At 41.9% G+C, this 18,809-nt stretch overlaps 1 protein-coding gene across 1 annotated transcript in view; it reads right to left on the reverse strand.

Annotated features, from left to right (window-relative positions):
- Positions 1 to 18,809, reverse strand: part of LRRC4C (leucine rich repeat containing 4C) — a 1,031,944-nt gene that overhangs the window by 674,463 nt on the left and 338,672 nt on the right. The window contains exon 4 of the mRNA XM_082269627.1: positions 14,512 to 14,652. The gene's annotated coding sequence lies outside the window, so the exon portion shown is untranslated. The remainder of the gene's footprint in view (positions 1 to 14,511; positions 14,653 to 18,809) is intronic.

The following is an 18,809-nucleotide window of genomic DNA, read 5'->3' on the forward strand; positions in this document are numbered from 1 at the left end:
TTTTATTAAAACCAAGATGTCTTAGTCCTTCCTAAAAGGGGCCAAGATGGCCACCAGGACCCCACCACACATCCAACAGAAGGATCACATGGATGGCACATGGGGGACCAATGTCTCTTAAAGTGGTTGTCAACCCTTACCCAGCCTCAGATGATACACAGGAAACAAATCCTCCTACATAAGTTTTACTTGTTTATCTGCTGTCTTCTCTTCCCTACACCCCTTCTAAAGGGCAGGATTGTGTTAAAATATTTCACCTTTTTTCATCTGTCAGGAGCACAGAGGAGGGGCAGAGAGGCTGCAGTTACAGTGTGTGAGATGTGATTGGAGGAAAGGAACGCACACCCCTCCACATAGCAGAACCTGTGAATAGACAAGCTATTTGCTGAGCCCCCCTCCTCCAGATACAAATTTATCTCAGAAAAACTTCTCAGAAATGACTCATGCTGATAACAGAGGAACGAAGCACCAGAGAGACACTACACTTAGAGCTCTGGAGAGAGATAAGAAAACACTAGAGATTATCAGTGCCGATATTAAGCATTTGCACAAGTATCGGTACTCGTGCAAATGTCCCAATACCCGAAACTGATACTTTGAGGCTCAGTTCTTTCAGCTGACAGTGGTATTCCCCCACTGACAGCTGAAATGTAAAAAAAAAAAAAAAAATCTGGCAATTATCAGAGCTGGGCCGATGCGTCCATAACAACCGCTGACTTAGGGTCCTTTCACACGAACGATCAGCCTGTCAGTTTTCCAGGTGGATCTGATCGGATGCTCCATGCATCCTTATGGGGCAGCGGATGTCAGCGGTGACACATGAAATCCAGACGGATGGAAACCCTATTTTCCATCTGTCCAGGGGATCGAGGTCGGATGGGATCGGTAGAAAGCGGACAGGCGGTCCGCTCTTATCCGTTTCCCCCATAGAGATGCATGGGGCTCTGACACACAGAGCGGAGAGGGAGATGTCACCTTCTTGCTCAGCGGGGATCTGTGTTTACGATCCCCTGCTGAGCAGCACGGATCCATCTACGGAGGTGGACCGTGTGAAAGAGCCCTTATTCAGCTGTCAGTGGGGCTCCCCTGAAGAAAGCTGAAGCGTAAACAAAGCCCTGGGTATTGCAGCTCTCAAAAAAAAGCAGCCAGGCAATGTTTATCAACAACGCCGCTCAGCTGAAAGATAAAAAGAAACACTGTTTCTTTCTGTTTTTATTCATCTATAGATCAAAGGGATAAACATCAATCTGCAGATGAAGTCAGTTTTTTGGAACCGTTTTTTTTTTTTTTTAATTAAATGTTCCTCTGTTTAACCCCTTATTAGCCCTTAATTTACTCTAATTGCCCTAAATTAACTCCTTATTCTCCTCCATTTCATTATTATTTTTATGCAGATTTTTTTTTTTTTTGGTTCACTTTTATTTTATAAACTATTAATAATTAAAGCTTTTTTTTTTTTTTTGCTTTATTTGTTAATATTTTCACACCTTTAACACATTTTTACACATTTCACATTGAAAAAAGCAGAAAAAAATATATATTTATTTAATTTGTAAATAACTTTTCAATGCTTTGTACCATTGCGGACAGCTGAAAAGTAAACAAAATAGTTGCGGTAGGTATTAGTAATTGGTATCAGCGAGAACTAAAAAAAAAAAGGTATTGGTACTCAAACTCGTAAAAAAATATGGTATTGGTGCATCCCTACTACATATATATGGGCTCTGCTCAAATTCAATGACTAGGGATTACAACCAGTTCAGAATCTTAACACCTCCTTACCGCTGGACTTCATATGACGTCCTGGGATTTAAGTGGAGATATCTGAATGATGGGTGCAGCTGCAGGTTTCATTCAAATATAATTTTTTTTAGCTGCCGATTCCCTGCACTGTAAGAACAATTATAGTGGCTGTTCAGCCGCTTGATCATTCTTACAGGGATGTCCCCTTCCGCCACCCTCTGGTGCTTCTACCGGCTCACCCATGTGATCGGCGAGCTGGAGAAGAAATCCGCCGGTGCCGGAAGTACACCATAGAGACTGCCGAGGACCAGATGGTCCCCGGCAGTCTCCATGACTCTCGGAGGCCTGGGCGTGATGCTATGACGTCACACCCGACCTGGCAGTTGTCAATACTGCCATGATCATTTTTGTTCTATTTTTTTTTTTATTTCAGGCTCTCCAGCCTTGAGGAGAGATCTAATGGTCTTATTGACCCCAGATCTCTCCATAAAGAGGACCTGTCATGCACTATTCTTATTACAAGGGATGTTTAGTTTCCTTGTAATAGGAATACAAGTGTAAAAAAATAAATAAATTAAAGGGAAAGTGTAAAAATAAAAAATAAAAATAAAATAAACAATAAAAAAATGTAAAGTGCCCCCCGTCCCTGTGTGCTCGCACGCAGAAGCGAACGCATGCGTACGTCGCGGCCACACATGTAAACAGCGTTTAATCCATACATGTGAGGTATCGCCATGAATGTTAGAGTGAGAGCAATAATTCTAGCCCAAGACCTCCTCTGCAATTTTAAACTGGTAACCTGAAATTCTTTTAAAAGTGTTGCCTATGGAGATTTTTAAGTACCGAAGTTTGGCGTCATTCCACGGGTGTGCGCAATTTTAAAGCATGACATGTTAGGTATTTATTTACTCGGCATAACATCATCTTTCACAATATACAAAAGAATAGACTAACTTCCGTGTTTTTTTTTTTTTTTAATTCCCCAAAAAAACACGTTTGAAAAATGTCTGCGCAAATACCGTGTGACATAAAAAATTGCAATGAATTGCATCGCCATTTTATTCCCTAGGGTCTCTTCTAAAAAAAAAAAAAAAATTAAATATATATATATATATATATATATATATATATATATATATATTTTTTTTTTTTTTAATTTTTGGGGGTTCTGAGTAATTTTCTAGCAAAAAAATTGGTGATTTTTACATGTAGGAGCAGAGTGCCAGAAATGGCCCGGTGTAACGTTAAAAAACCATACCCCGTGAAAAAACCATACCGTCGTCACTTCCGGTCTGAAACAGCTGAGCAGCGCAGTAGTGCGCATGCTCAGAGCCCCGGATACGTGATTGAAGAAGAAAGAATTTGAGAAGTGCGCATGCTCGGTGGGCATGAAATTCTCACGGCACTGTCTCTAATGTTATACTTGCGGCGGGTACATTATAACACTTCGGGTGCAACATCAATCATGTCCTCTCCTATCGCTGTAACTTCCCTCATCTCCGGTAATAAATATAAAAGCGGCGGCGGGTGTATGAGATGTAAATGTGACGGCGATCGCGGCTCCGTGATCCGCTTTTATATTTATTACCAGAGATGAGGGAAGTTACAGCGATAGGAGAGGACATGATTTATGTTGCACCCGAAGTGTTTTAATGTACCCGCCGCAAGTTTATCTACCGTGAGAAATCCATACCCTCCGTAGCGGAACCGGAAGTGACGAGGGTATGGTTTTCTCACGGGTATGGTTTTTTTCACGGAACACCGGTATGGAAGTGGTACACTTAGTGGTTAAGCGCCAAATGAGTTGTAAACAAACTCCTGACATACATTGGTGGTAGTGGAATGGTTAATGAACTATTTTTTATTTATTTTCGCTGGAGTTCTGCTTTAGGGTGATCCCAATGAACTGGATAATTGTAGCCTAGCTGCAACGTTTTTTATTTTTTTGGATAAAATTATCAGCGGTGCCTGGGGTTGCTCTCTAATCTCACAAACAGGAAAATCACAGGCAATAGAGAGAGGCAAAAAAAAAAAAAAAAACAGAACGCCGGTCTTTTCATCAAGTTCCATAAAACCTGGGCACAGCATTGATGGAATCCATAAGCCTTGCAAATCCAAAGATGTCTGAAGGAGCCAAATGTCACTGTAATATAATTAAACCATGCTGAAGTCTGTTTTGCAGAAATCACCCCGAGGGCGATTGAAGTTCACGCCGTTATAAGAGGGAAACGAAAGACGACTGGTGAGATTCCAAGCAATGTCAGGCAGTGTATAGACAAATTACTAATTTACTGACATGTCTGCAAATGGTGTATCAGGTACTAATACAGGGTGGGCGTTATTTGCCAGGGTGAAATAGGGACTGTCATGGCTGCTGTTAGAAATCACCTGGCAGGACCCCCCCCTCCCCCCCCTCTCAAATATACAATATATAATACACTCTACAAAATATACAATACACTAAAATAAATATTAGCGAACACAAACATAACAGAGAACCTATGTGAATTAGCCAACTTTTTAATTTTTTTTATACATTTAAAAAAAAAAAATGTATAGTTATTTTTTTTTAAATGTTAACCTTTTTTCCAATTTTATTTTCAGATTTTTTTTTATATAATTTATTATAATGTTTAATTTTTTAAACATTGTAATAAATCATTTATTTTATTCTATTATTATTATTTTTTTTGCATTTTTTTTTTTACTGGACAGGAAAGCGCTGCGGGGGGGGGGGGGGGGTGGTGGTAAAGTGAAAGGGGCACATGGGGGTTGGGGGGAGAGGGGGACCAGAAGCAGGCAGAACAGGGAGGGGGGGATCGGTGTCGGAGAAGCAATTACAGGAATAATGCCCTGTGTCTGTGTCTCTACCTGCAGCAGCTGAAAGCTGACAAGAGGGGGAGAAACTGGCTTTCCGCTCCTGCAGAGAGTCGCACAGGGCTTCCTTCTGTAATTGCCCCTCTTCCCAACCGTGCTGGTTCCCTGTGCTGTTGGGGCCCCCCCTGTGTGCCCGGGCCCCCTACAGGAGGGCTGGTGGTCCCCCCCTATCAGTGGCCTTGGGGACTGTGCTTGTTGATCATAGTAATCATACTCTTTATTCTTATTATTTATATAACACTGGGGAAAAAATGGAGAGTTTGGTTTGGCCAATAAGATCTGTATTGGATTAACTTAAAGGTTAACTCCACCTTTTGCACCATGTTACACCCATATTTAGGGTCTAATGTGTAACATGGGACCCCTATCCTCACCCCGATTTAGGCTCTGTTCACATGTAGGCGTTTTGGGGAGTTTTTCTGCTCTAGGATCAGCTCTCAAAACGCCCAACAAGACAAATCCTATTCATTTCAATGGCCCCTGTTCACATCTGAGCGTTTTGACGCCGTGAGCAAAACGCCCAACGCTCAAAAAAGTACATGAGCTGCTTTTTGGGCAGATTACAGGCGTTTTCCATTGGTCTCTATTCAATCTAAAACGCCTGTAAAAACGCCTGTAAATCGCTGTAAAAATCGCGGTAAAAACACGCGAAAACGCTACGCTCAGGTGTGAATGTAGCCTTAATATTTTTTGTAAATGGTGGAGTTAGCCTATAAAGGCAACAACGGGCACAATAAATATAGGGTTCAAGTAGTTATGAATTTTCTTGCTTCAAATGCAGCTCCTCGTTATGCGGCCTTTTTTTTCCGCTAAGCAAATCGCTCATTTACTTACTGGGGAAGGTAAACTCCCAATGTATAGTAAGCTTACCCCCCCCCCCCCCCCCCCATAAATATACAATTATTATATTTACCAACTTAAGGACCAGGCCTATTTCTGACACTTAATTGTTTACAAGTTCAAATCAGTATTTTTTTGCTAGAAAATTACTTAGAACCCCCAAACATTATATACATATATATATATATATTTTTTTAGCAGAGACCCTAGAGAATACAATGGAGATCATTGCAATAATTTATTTCACACCGTATTTGTGCAGTGGTCTTACAAACGCAATTTTTTTGGGGGAAAAAATACACTCTTTTGAATTAAAAAAATAAAAACAGTAAAGTTTGCCCAATTTTGTTCTATAATGTGAAAGATAATGTTACGCCAAGTACATAGATACCCAACATGTCATACTCCAAAATTGCGACAAACATTGGTACTTAAAAATCTCCATAGGCGGCGCTTTAAAAACTTCCACGGGTCACCAGTTTAGAGTTACAGAGAAGGTCAAGAGCTAGAATTGTTGCTCTCACCCTAATGATCGTGGCGATACCTCACATGTGTGGTTTGAACACCGTTTACATATGTGGGCGCGACTTGCGCATGTGTTCGCTTCTGTTCACTCAAAATCTGTTGAGACTAGCAGAAATAGGAAGCAGTGCCTTGTTGACTTGACCCTGCAGGTATGAGGCTCAGAAGAAAGTGGTGCCTAGAAACAGAGAAACTCAAGATAGAAGGTTACTCAGAAGCCCATTTGTGAGGTCAGGCACTGATGTTGGACAAGAAGGTCTGGCTGGCAGTCTCTGCTTTAATTCATCCCAAAGGTGTTCTATCGGATTGAGGTCAGGACTCTGTGCAGGCCAGTCAAGTTCCTCCATCCCAAACTCGCTCATCCATGTCTTTATGGACCTTGCTTTGTGCACTGGTACGCAGCCATGTTGGAACAGGAAGGGGCCATCCCCAAACTGTTCTCACAAAGCTGGGAGCATAAAATTGTCCAAAATGTCTTGGTAAGCTGACACCTTAAGAGTTCCCTTCACTGGAACTAAGGGGCCAAGCCCAACCCCTGAAAAACAACCCCACACCATAGATCCCCCTCCACTAAATGATTTGGACCAGTGCACAAAGAAAGGTCCATAGACATGGATGAGCGAGTTTGGGGTGGATGAAGCTGACTGGCCTGCACTGACCAATCCTGTTTAATTTATTCATAAATGATCTAGAGGAGGGGATATCGAGTACAATCTCAGTATTTGCGGATGATGCTAAACTAAGCATGCCAATATATTCTATGCAGGATGTGGAAACCTTACAAGCGGACCTGAACAAAATAACGGGGTGGGCAACTACATGGCAGATGAGGTTTAATGTTGAAAAATGTAAAGTAATGCACTTGGGCGTCAGAAACATGAAAGCAAGCTACTCACTAGGGGGGGAACCTCTGGGTGAATCTAAGATGGAAAAGGACCTGGGGGTACTGGTAGACAACAGGCTTGGCAGTGGCATGCAATGCCAAGCCGCTGCAAGCAAAGCCAACAGAATACTGGGATGTATAAAAAAGTGGATTCACTCCAGAAATAAAGAGATTACAGGCATACCCCGTTTTAAGTACACTCACTTTACGTACACTCGCGAGTATGGACACCTGGTCAGCTTGGCATGGCATTACTCCCAGTTTTTAACATTGGCGTCTATGGGAAATCTTGGTCAGCTTGACATGGTACTACTCCCAAACCATAAGTGACAGGGATACCAAACTTAGGGAGCAATGTGAGGGGACCCAGGACTACAACATATCCTATTTGTGGCCAGCCAGGTTGCCTAGGAAATGAAAAAAGGTATTGCTTCACTTTAAGTACATTTTCATTTTACATACATGCTCTGGTCCCATTGTGTACTTAAAAGCGGGGTATGCCTGTATTCTCCCTCTCTACAAGACTCTGGTCCGGCCACATCTGGAGTATGCTGTCCAGTTCTGGGCACCGGTCCTCAGGAAGGATGTGCTGGAATTGGAAAGAGTCCAGAGAAGGGCAACAAAAATAATTAGGGGAATGGAGGACATCGGCTATGAGGAAAGACTACAAGCACTGAACTTATTCTCTCTGGAGAAGAGACGATTGAGGGAGGATATGATATCAATGTACAAATACTGTACTGGAGACCCTAGCATAAGGAACAAACTATTCAGAGAAAGGCAATACAATAAGACGCGTGGCCACTCACTAAAACTAGAGGAAAACTGGCTTAACCTTAAGATACATAAGGGGTTCTTCACTGTCAGAGCAGTAAGGATGTGGAATTCACTTCCACAAGCAGTGGTATCAGCAGGGAGCATTGATAGTTTCAAAAAACTATTAGATGGGCACCTTAAAGACCACAACATACAGGGGTATACAATGTATGGTTAACAGCAAACACACACACACATCATAGGTTGAACTGGATGGACTGATGTTTTTTTTTCAACCTCACAAACTATGTAACTATGTAACTATGTAACTATGTAACCTGACAGAAGACCTTTGGGATGAATAAACTGCAAGCCAGGCCTTCTCGTCCATCAGTGTCCGACCTCATCAATGCGCTTCTAGAATATTGGTCAAACATTCCCATAGACACACTCCTAAACCTTGTGGACAGCCTTCCCAGAAGAGTTGAAGCTGTTATAGCTTTAAAGGGTGGGCCAACTCAATATTGAACCCTAAGGACTAAGACTGGGATGCCATGCCATGGCATGTGCGTGTAAAGGCAGGCATCCCAATACTTTTTACAATATAGTGTACCTGAATGCACGGCATCATAGCGTAATTGTGTTTTTTTTTTTGTAGGACATCTCCTAGACGTTCAACAGGCCACGTGGCATTTTCTTTCACCCATGTGATCGCCTTTACTCTATTTTAGAAAAATAATTGAAGTGCTCTTCTTTTCAGATGTTTGCTGCTATGTGATAGTAGGCGAGGCGGCCTCACGCTGCTCCGGTACAGAACAGCTACATTCAAATGAAGACTATTAATGAGGAGATGAAAGTTATTATTCTTCCCGATAGCGCCATGAAAGGAGTGGAGAGGATGGAAGGTTTCCTATACAGGAATCAGGCGTGCTCTATCCAGCTCATGCTGGGAAGATTTTTGTTTTCTTTTTATTCCCTCTATAGAAGATTGGATTTTCTGTGTTGTATATATTAATCCTGCCAAATAAAAGAATCAGGTCTTCATAGTCGAGAGCTCACAGTGCCAGCATTGTGGATCTTTTTAATACCTATGAATTCGGCTACCTTTGATCAATGGTTATGACTTATGAGGACCGAACTGAGATATTCTGATGCTGTGATAAACTACCTAAGTTATAGTTCAAGGCTTCGTACGCTTTGAAGAAACCCGGGCTAAACAAAAACCCATTGACATTTTTTTGTCCCAGTTTCTGAGGCAGGTGGGCTGTTTATAATAAAATCAGCAAATCTCCTAAATAAAATATTGCAAAAATGATTTTGATTGGTTGCAAATTAACCACTTGCTAACAGGGCCAACTCTGACATTCCTCTCCTACATGTAAAAATTAGTTTTTATTTTATGCTAGAAAATTACTTAGAAAACATTATATATATATATATATATATATATATATATATATATATATATATATATATATATATATATATATATATATATATATATATATATACAGTGGGTACGGAAAGTATTCAGACCCCCTTAAATTTTTCGCTCTTTGTTATATTGCAGCCAGTTGCTAAAATCATTTAAGTTCATTCTTCTTCCTCATGAATGTACACATAGCACCCCTTACTGACAGAAAAACACAGAATTGTTGACATTGTTGCAGATTTATTAAAAAAGAAAAACTGAAATATCACATGGTCCTAAGTATTCAGACCCTTTGCTCAGTATTTAGTAGAAGCCCCCTTTTGATCTAATACAGCCAGGAGTCTTTTTGGGAAAGATGCAACAAGTCTTTCACACCTGGATTTGGGGATCCTCTGCCATTCCTCCTTGCAGATCCTCTCCAGTTCTGTCAGGTTGGATGGTAAACGTTGGTGGACAGCCATTTTTAGGTCTCTCCAGAGATGCTCAATTGGGTTTAAGTCAGGGCTCTGGCTGGGCCATTCAAGAACAGTCACGGAGTTGTTGTGAAGCCACTCCTTCGTTATTTTAGCTGTGTGCTTAGGGTCATTGTCTTGTTGGAAGGTAAACCTTCGGCCCAGTCTGAGGTCCAGAGCACTCTGGAGAAGGTTTTTGTCCAGGATATCCCTGTACTTGGCCGCATTCCTCTTTCCCTCGATTGCAACCAGTCGTCCTGTCCCTGCAGCTGAAAAACACCCCCACAGCATGATGCTGCCACCACCATGCTTCACTGTTGGGACTGTATTGGACAGGTGATGAGCAGTGTCTGGTTTTCTCCACACATACTGCTTAGAATTAAGGCCAAATAGTTCTATTTTGGTCTCATCAGACCAGAGAATCTTATTTCTCACCATTTTGGAGTCCTTCAGGTGTTTTTTAGCAAACTCCATGCGGGCTTTCATGTGTCTTACACTGAGGAGAGGCTTCCGTCGGGCCACTCTGCCATAAAGCCCCGACTGGTGGAGGGCTGCAGTGATGGTTGACTTTCTACAACTTTCTCCCAACTCCTGACTGCATCTCTGGAGCTCAGTCACAGTGATCTTTGGGTTCTTCTTTACCTCTCTCACCAAGGCTCTTCTCCCCCGATAGCTCAGTTTGGCGGCCAGCTCTAGGAAGGGTTCTGGTCGTCCCAAACGTCTTCCATTTGAGGATTATGGAGGCCACTGTGCTCTTAGGAACCTTAAGTGCAGCAGAAATCTTTTTGTAACCTTGACCAGATCTGTGCCTTGCCACAATTCTGTCTCTGAGCTCTGCAGGCAGTTCATTTGACCTCATGATTCTCATTTGCTCTGACATGCATTGTGATCTGGAAGGTCTTATATAGACAGATGTGTGGCTTTCCTAATCAAGTCCAATCAGTATAATCAAACACAGCTGGACTCAAATGAAGGTGTAGAACCATCTCAAGGATGATCAGAAGAAATGGAAAGCATCTGAGTTAAATATATGAGTGTCACAGCAAAGGGTCTGAATACTTAGGACCATGTGATATTTCAGTTTTTCTTTTTTAATAAATCTGCAACAATGTCAACAATTCTGTGTTTTTCTGTCAGTATGGGGTGCTATGTGTACATTCATGAGGAAGAAGAATGAACTTAAATGATTTTAGCAAATGGCTGCAATATAACAAAGAGTGAAAAATTTAAGGGGGTCTGAATACTTTCCGTACCCACTGTATATATATATATATATATATACAGTGCCTTGCGAAAGTATTTGCCCCCCTTGAACTTTTCAACTTTTTGCCACATTTCAGGCTTCAAACATAAAGATATAAAACTGTAATTTTTTGTGAAGAATCAACAACAAGTGGGACACAATCATGAAGTGGAACGAAATTTATTGGATATTTTAAACTTTGTTAAGAAATAAAAAACTGAAAAATTGGGCGTGCAAAATTATTCAGCCCCCTTAAGTTAATACTTTGTAGCGCCACCTTTTGCTGCGATTACAGCTGTAAGTCGCTTGGGGTATGTCTCTATCAGTTTTGCACATTGAGAGACTGAAATTTTTGCCCATTCCTCCTTGCAAAACAGCTCGAGCTCAGTGAGGTCGGATGGAGAGCGTTTGTGAACAGCAGTTTTCAGTTCTTTCCACAGATTCTCGATTGGATTCAGGTCTTGACTTTGACTTGGCCATTCTAACACCTGGATATGTTTATTTGTGAACCATTCCATTGTAGATTTTGCTTTATGTTTTGGATCATTGTCTTGTTGGAAGACAAATCTCCGTCCCAGTCTCAGGTCTTTTGCAGACTCCATCAGGTTTTCTTCCAAAATGGTCCTGTATTTGGCTCCATCCATCTTCCCATCAATTTTAACCATCTTCCCTGTCCCTGCTGAAGAAAAGCAGGCCCAAACCATGATGCTGCCACCACCATGTTTGACAGTGGGGATGGTGTGTTCAGGGTGATGAACTGTGTTGCTTTTTATGCCAAACATAACGTTTTGCATTGTTGCCAAAAAGTTTGATTTTGGTTTCATCTGACCAGAGCACCTTCTTCCACATGTTTGGTGTCTCCCAGGTGGCTTGTGGTAAAATTTAAACAACACTTTTTATGGATATCTTTAAGAAATGGCTTTCTTCTTGCCACTCTTCCATAAAGGCCAGATTTGTGCAGTATACGACTGATTGTTGTCCTACAGACAGAGTCTCCCACCTCAGCTGTAGATCTCTGCAGTTCATCCAGAGTGATCATGGGCCTCTTGGCTGCATCTCTGATCAGTCTTCTCCTTGTATGAGCTGAAAGTTTAGAGGGACGGCCAGGTCTTCGTAGATTTGCAGTGGTCTGATACTCCTTCCATTTCAATATTATCGCTTGTGCAGTGATCCTTGGGATGTTTAAAGCTTGGGAAATCTTTTTGTATTCAAAACCGGCTTTAAACTTCTCCACAACAGTATCTCGGACCTGCCTGGTGTGTTCCTTGTTCTTCATGATGCTCTCTGAGCTTTAAACAGACCTCTGAGACTATCACAGTGCAGGTGCATTTATACGGAGACTTGATTACACACAGGTGGATTCTGTTTATCATCATTAGTCATTTAGGTCAACATTGGATCATTCAGAGATCCTCACTGAACTTCTGGAGAGAGTTTGCTGCACTGAAAGTAAAGGGGCTGAATAATTTTGCACGCCCAATTTTTCAGTTTTTTATTTGTTAACAAAGTTTGAAATATCCAATAAATTTTGTTCCACTTCATGATTGCGTCCTACTTGTTGTTGATTCTTCACAAAAAATTACAGTTTTATATCTTTATGTTTGAAGCCTGAAAAGTGGCAAAAGGTTGGAAAGTTCAAGGGGGCCGAATACTTTCGCAAGGCACTGTATATAGATGGATTATGTGTCCCTGCAAAGCAGGGAATACAATCCACCACTTCCCTTTGTAAAAGCAGCACACAGTTTATACAAAAACACTGCTAGGCACATCCAACCCTAGATGTTTAACCCCTTCCCAGCCAGTGTCATTAGTACAGTGACAGTGCATATTTGTAACACTGATCATTGTATTAGTGTCACTGGTTCCCACAAAGTGTCAAAGAGTCAGTTTGTCTGATTGTCCACCATAATATCGCAGTCCTGCTATAAGTCGCTGATCTCCAAAAACAAAATCAATACAAATTCCAGTACACTGTATATCCCATAGTTTGTAGACACTATAACTTTTGCGCAAACCAATCAATAAATAACCAAATAATATGTAACAGAAGACATGTTGGTCTAAATTCATGAAGAAATTTGATTTTTACTTTTTTTTTTTTTTTTATTATTATTGGATATGTTTTTTTAGTAGAAAGTAAAAAATATTGTTTTTTTTTCTAGCAAAATTGTCTTTTTTTGTTTATAGCATGAACAATAAAAAATGCACAGGTGATCAAATACCACCAAAGGAAAGCTCTATTTGTGGGGAGGGGGGGGGGGGGATGGCAGTTTTATTTGGGTACAGCATTGCTTGACTGCACGATTGTCGTTACAGTAACGCAGTGCCATATAGCAAAAAATGGCCTGGTCATGAAGGGGGGTAAATCTTCCAAAGGTCAAGTGGGTAAACAGAGGAGCAGAAATGAGGACCTATGACAGTTTGTTGTTGCTTTCTGTGAGTTTGCTGATCAATTGATGTTTCTTTATAGTAGTCTTATGTACTGTAAAAGCCCATTCTTACAAGAGCTTGAAAATATGCTTTCATTAATATTTATTAGTGGTGCACCAAGATTTCGGCAGCCAAAATTTTCAGCCGAAAATGGGCCTATCCCATTTTGGCCGAAAACGGGTCATATATGCCGAAAAAATTAATGTCCGCCACAGCAGCAGCTTTCAGTTTAACTTATATGGTGCGCGCTCCCGATACCCGCCATTTGTATCTCCTCACCCGCCCTATGCTAGACTGGTTGCTAGAATCGCCAGCCGCCTGGCGTCTAGCAACCAGTGACGTCACGTTCCCGAGAGGAAAGCGAGGCCGAGAAGAGGACCCAGCATGCAGAGCGGAGGAGGATCTTCCTTGTCCTCCTCTGCACCTATGATATGATAGAAAATAGATAGAAATGATAGAAAAAAACTTTTAAAATCATTTGGGGGAAAAAAGTCATTTTCGGTTTCGGTTTCAGTTTTCAGCCAAAGGCATCCTGAATTTTCGGTTTCTGTTTCGGCCCAAAATTTCTCATTTCGGTGCATCGTTAATATTTATAGAGCCTTAATAATCACTAAATATTGAGTTTTCAAAAGAAAAAAAAAATGGCGCAGGTAAACTATTTGTTAGCAAAGTCACTGATAATCTAAGTACATCCAAGTCAATTTTCTTCCTTTCTAAGCGCCGGTTCACATTAGTGCGATGGCAAACATCGCATCTGATTCGGAGCGCACTGCTCTGAAAATCACATGTGATGTCTGTGCAATGCATATTCAGCCATACAGATTGTACGGCTGAATTTGCATCGCATTTGGACAGCACTCACACAGGACCCTTTTTTTGGTCTGCAGCAGAATCAGATCGCATGGTGGTTCGCAACTGATCTGGGGGTGTCGTTAACTTTGTATTGACGCCCCCAGTGATTTGCACATGGCAGTGTGAACTGCCTGAGATTTGAATGCGATGCAACACCTCGGATGGCGAGGCACTTCCCCGATTCTCCCTCCTCCTTCACCTTACCTACTCCAAGATTACAAACTGACTTCAGACTGCACTGTCCACAGCTAACCTTATTCCTGTGAAGACTGGAAGTTCAGGGAAGCAACACTAAGAGAGCAGGATCCAGCTGCATAGAAAGTTGTAAACCGTAAGTGGCTGGATAAACATTTTAACAGTTTACTGGGGATGTTTATTCTATTGGGAGAGTTGAATACTACTTAAAATAATTACTAAATACTGAGAATTTAACATAAAAACACATACTGTGAAACATTTTTTAATGAAGAAGAAGACTTACTGAGTCCTTCCGATTAAGACAAGCAGGTGCCACAAATACCTAAACCTCTGCCCAGGATAGGAAGCTGGCAGTGTTGTCTCTTGCTAAGAAGGAAGCGAAATGGGTGTTGGCTCGGCACAGAATACTCTTCGATGGAAGACTCTGTAGGAATAAAGATGGCATATTATAGTTGTGCACACATGAACCAATCGTGCAAGAAAATAGATGGAAACCCAAACTGGGTGATATTTATTTTGCCAAAGCATAGAGTATCATAAAAACATATTTACTGTAGATACCCAGTTTTTTTTTCCTTTAACCGGTTGCCGCCCGCCACAGTTATACTGCGGCAGGCAGCCCCTCCTGCACAAACCGCCATAGGTATACATCGGTCGCGCGCCTGCAGCTAGGGGGCGAGCACGTGCCTCCGCCGGCGCGCTCCCGCCCCCACTCAGCAGCGAGGACTCAGATGCACGGGTCAGGTGGCTCCGATTGCTGCCTGACACCCGCGATCGTTCCCCGCTAAATGAGAAGGATGGTCAGCTGTTGTAAACACAGCTGACCGTTCTTCTCCCTGGAATGGTCATAGAGTGCCTGTGATCCTTCTATATAGGATCACAAGTCTCTGTGATCGTTTCACAAGCCACGCCCCCCCACAGTTAGAAACACGCCCCTAGGTACATGTTTAACCCCTTGATCACCCACAGCATTAACCCCTTCCCTGCCAGTGTCATTATTACAGTAACAGTGCATAGTTTTAGCAATGATTACTGTAGTAATGTCACTGGTCCCCCCAAAAGTGTAAAAAATGTCAGTCAGGGGTCCGATCTGTCCGCGCAATGTCGAAGTCCCGCTAGAAATCAAAAATTGCCGCCATTACTAGTAAAAAACAAAAAAACTAAAAAAATTACATAAATCTTTCCCGTAGTTAACAGACGTGATAACTTTTGCGCAAACCAATCAAGATACGCTTATTGCGATTTTTTTTTTTACCAAAAATATGCAGCAGAAAACAAATTGGCATAAAATGTTAAAAATTTTTGATTTTTAATTTTTTTTGGGGAATGTTATATAGCAGAATGTGAAAAATATATTTATTTATTTTTTTTCAGAATTGTCGCTCTTTTTTTGTTTATAGCGCAAAAAATAAAAATCGCAGAGGTGATCAAATACCACCAAAAGAAAGCTCTATTTGTGGGGAAAAAAGGACAGCAATTGTATTTAGGTACAGCGGCGCATGACTGTGCAATTGTCCGTTAAATTAACGCAGTGCCGAATCACGAAAAATGGCCTGGTCATTAAGGGGGAAAATCCTTCCGGTCCAGAAGTGGTTAAGATGATACTGTTCTAGTAGGAGAAACGAAAAGGGTCTACAAATGGTCATTTTTTTTTTTTTTTTTTTTTTAGGGGTTTGCTCTCTAACTGCAAATTGAAAGCAAGACTCTTTTAGAAAATATATATTACAAAGTGAAAAGGTTACTAGGTGCTGTTAGGAAAAGCCAACTGGACTGACTGGTTTCTGTACCTAACTCTGTTGTGCGTCTCATTACATTACAGCTGCTGATTCACCTAAGGCACTATAAGGTTCCTGATACAAATTTATTCCATTAAAAGTCAGGGGTAAAATCCAAAAAAGTATCCAACGTGTTTCGGGGTCCAAGCACCCCCTTTATCAGGGCTTGACTGGCAACAATATAAAAAAACAAGAAGGGAAATGGACCTACAATTGTATTTTTGCCAGTGTAAATAACAAGCACAGGCCTTATCAGCAGCAGCTTGTTTGGCAGTTGGCCACTTTTTTGGATTGTACCCCTAACTATTATTGCAATAAAGTTGTATTTGGACCTCTTGACAGTTGTGTGGCACTTCAATTTAAATGTGTTTACACAAGCCAAGGAAAAGTGTGGAGATCCTCTGGGGGTGTAGAAGCCGCCTGCACAGGAACCAGATCATTTACACCAACATCAGTTCCCTAAGATAACAATACCACTATGATACCAGGGCTATTTTCCCACTTTCCCAAACTATAAGGCTCCTTTCACACAAGCGGTAAAAATTGGTAGTAGACCTTCCACCTACAAACAGACATGGTGCCGCTTGGATGGGTACATCAAATTCGCTACATGTTGAGTTTTAGAGGTGCCAGTGCCTGCCAAACTCTCCCATGTATGTGAATGGAACGCTAGGCCCACAGTTGTGGTGTGCTCCCACAATGCAAAATTGCTATTCGGTAATAAAAATGGAACTGCCAGCCTAACGCAGTGCCATCTTAAGAGCATTAAAGGACCCCAGGCAAAGCAGTGCGCTGGGGCCCCGCCTACACAATCACCCACGAGAATAAAAATGTGAATTATCGATAAGGCAATATTTATTGGTACAGAAGTGCCAGGCTAATGACAGCTTCCAAGTTCGGAGGCTGGGTGAGGTGAACACACACATGGACGGGAGTCAGACTCTACTGTCCTGTGCGTGCCTGTTCCCGTGGAGGCGGACAGGCATTTCTGCAGATGTGGGCTCCCCCTCTACAGCCCAAGTAGCCTGACAGCAGTGCAGGGCCGACAGGCGCTTGCTACCTGCTAAGTTCAGGGGCGGGATGCACACGGGAATCAGGACTAATGCTTGGCTGGGGCTGGGTCACTGGGCAGGTGCCCCCCCCCCCCTAGGCAAGTGGGCCCCTGGGCAACTTCCCAGCGTGCCCATTCGGTAAGATGGCCCTGGCCTAACACTAGGCTCACAGTTGTGGTGTGCTCTCACAAAGCAAAATTGATATTCGATAATAAAAATGGAACTGCCAGTCTAACGCTAGGCTCACAGTTGTGATGTGCTCCCACAAAGCAAAATTTCTATTTGAAAAAAAAAAAAAAAAAAAAAAAAAAGAAAAAAAAACAGGTACCAAGGAGTGGCAGCATCACTGTTGTAGGCAAACAAAAAATGTAGATGTATATGATGCAGTCTGTCAACCAAATAAACACAACAGCTTTTGTTTTTCAGAATACCCCACAAACATAATTTATTACCAGTAGATCCTGCTGGTAGATCCATTATTTTTCCATTATTTTTTATCCTCCCCGGAGGATTTGGCCGCTCAAAGACCAGGCCCTATTTTGCGATTCGGCACTGCGTGGCCGTGCGACGCTGTACCCAAATTAAATTGACGTCCTTCTTTTCCCACAAACGGAGCTTCTTTTGGTGGTATTTGATCACCTGTGCGATTTTTATTTTTTGCGCTATAAACAGAAAAATAGTGACAATTTTGAAAAAAATAACAATATTTTTTACATTTTTTTATATGAAATTTTCCCCCAAAAAATGTAAAAAACGAAATTTTTAACATTTTAGGCCAATTTGTTTTCTGCTACATATTTTTGGTAAAAAAAAATCACAATAAGCGTATCTTGATTGGTTTGCACAAAAGTTATTGCGTTTACTAAATACAGGAAAGATTTATGTAATTTTTATTGTTTTTTTTTTAAACTAGTAATGGTGGCGATCTGCGTTGTTTTTTTTGCGGGACTGCGACCTTCTGGGGGACAGATCGGACCCTTGACTGACATTTTTGACACTTTTGGGAGTACCAGTGACATTACTACTGTAATCAGTGCTATAAATATGCACTGTTGCTCTCAAAATGACACTAGCAGGGAAGGGGCTAACTTTATTGGTAATCAAGGGGTTAAGTGTGTCCCTAGGGGCGTGATTCTAACTGTGGGGGGCGTGGCTTGTGATGTAATCACAGAGACATACGATCCTACATAGCAGGATCGCACAGTCTCTGTTCTTACATCAGGGAGAATGACAGACGGCTGTGTTTACATCAGCTGTCTGTCTTTCTCCCTCTCCTGAGGGAGATCGTGAGTGGCCGGCGGACATCGGAGCCACCTGTCACACGCGCGGGGATGTCAGTGAACGAGGGCGAGTGAGGTACTGGTACGTCACTTTGCCTGTAGGGGGCTGACTGACGCAGTATATAGTCGTGCGGCAGTCGGCAAGTGGTCAACAGAGCAGGGATCCTCAAACTACGGCCCTCCAGCTGTTGTGGAACTACACATCCCAGGAGGCATTGTAAAACTCTAACATTCACAGACAGGACTAGGCATGATGGGAATTGTAGTTCCTGAACAACTGGAGGGCCATAGTTTGTCTTAGAGGGACATGCTGTTTTCCATGAACAAGTAGATGTTAAGCACTGAGTCTGGATCTTTCACCCATCAGACAAAAGGTGGTGATGACCTTGGAAACTCTACAACAAGGGCAGGGAGTCAACCACCAAATTGGGACCACTAAAATTGAATAATCCTCATGGGTGCCAAATGTTCATC

The sequence above is a fragment of the Pelophylax lessonae genome (genome assembly GCF_965119305.1).
Source record: "Pelophylax lessonae genome assembly, chromosome: 10".
In the NCBI taxonomy this organism is placed as follows: Eukaryota; Metazoa; Chordata; class Amphibia; order Anura; family Ranidae; genus Pelophylax; species Pelophylax lessonae.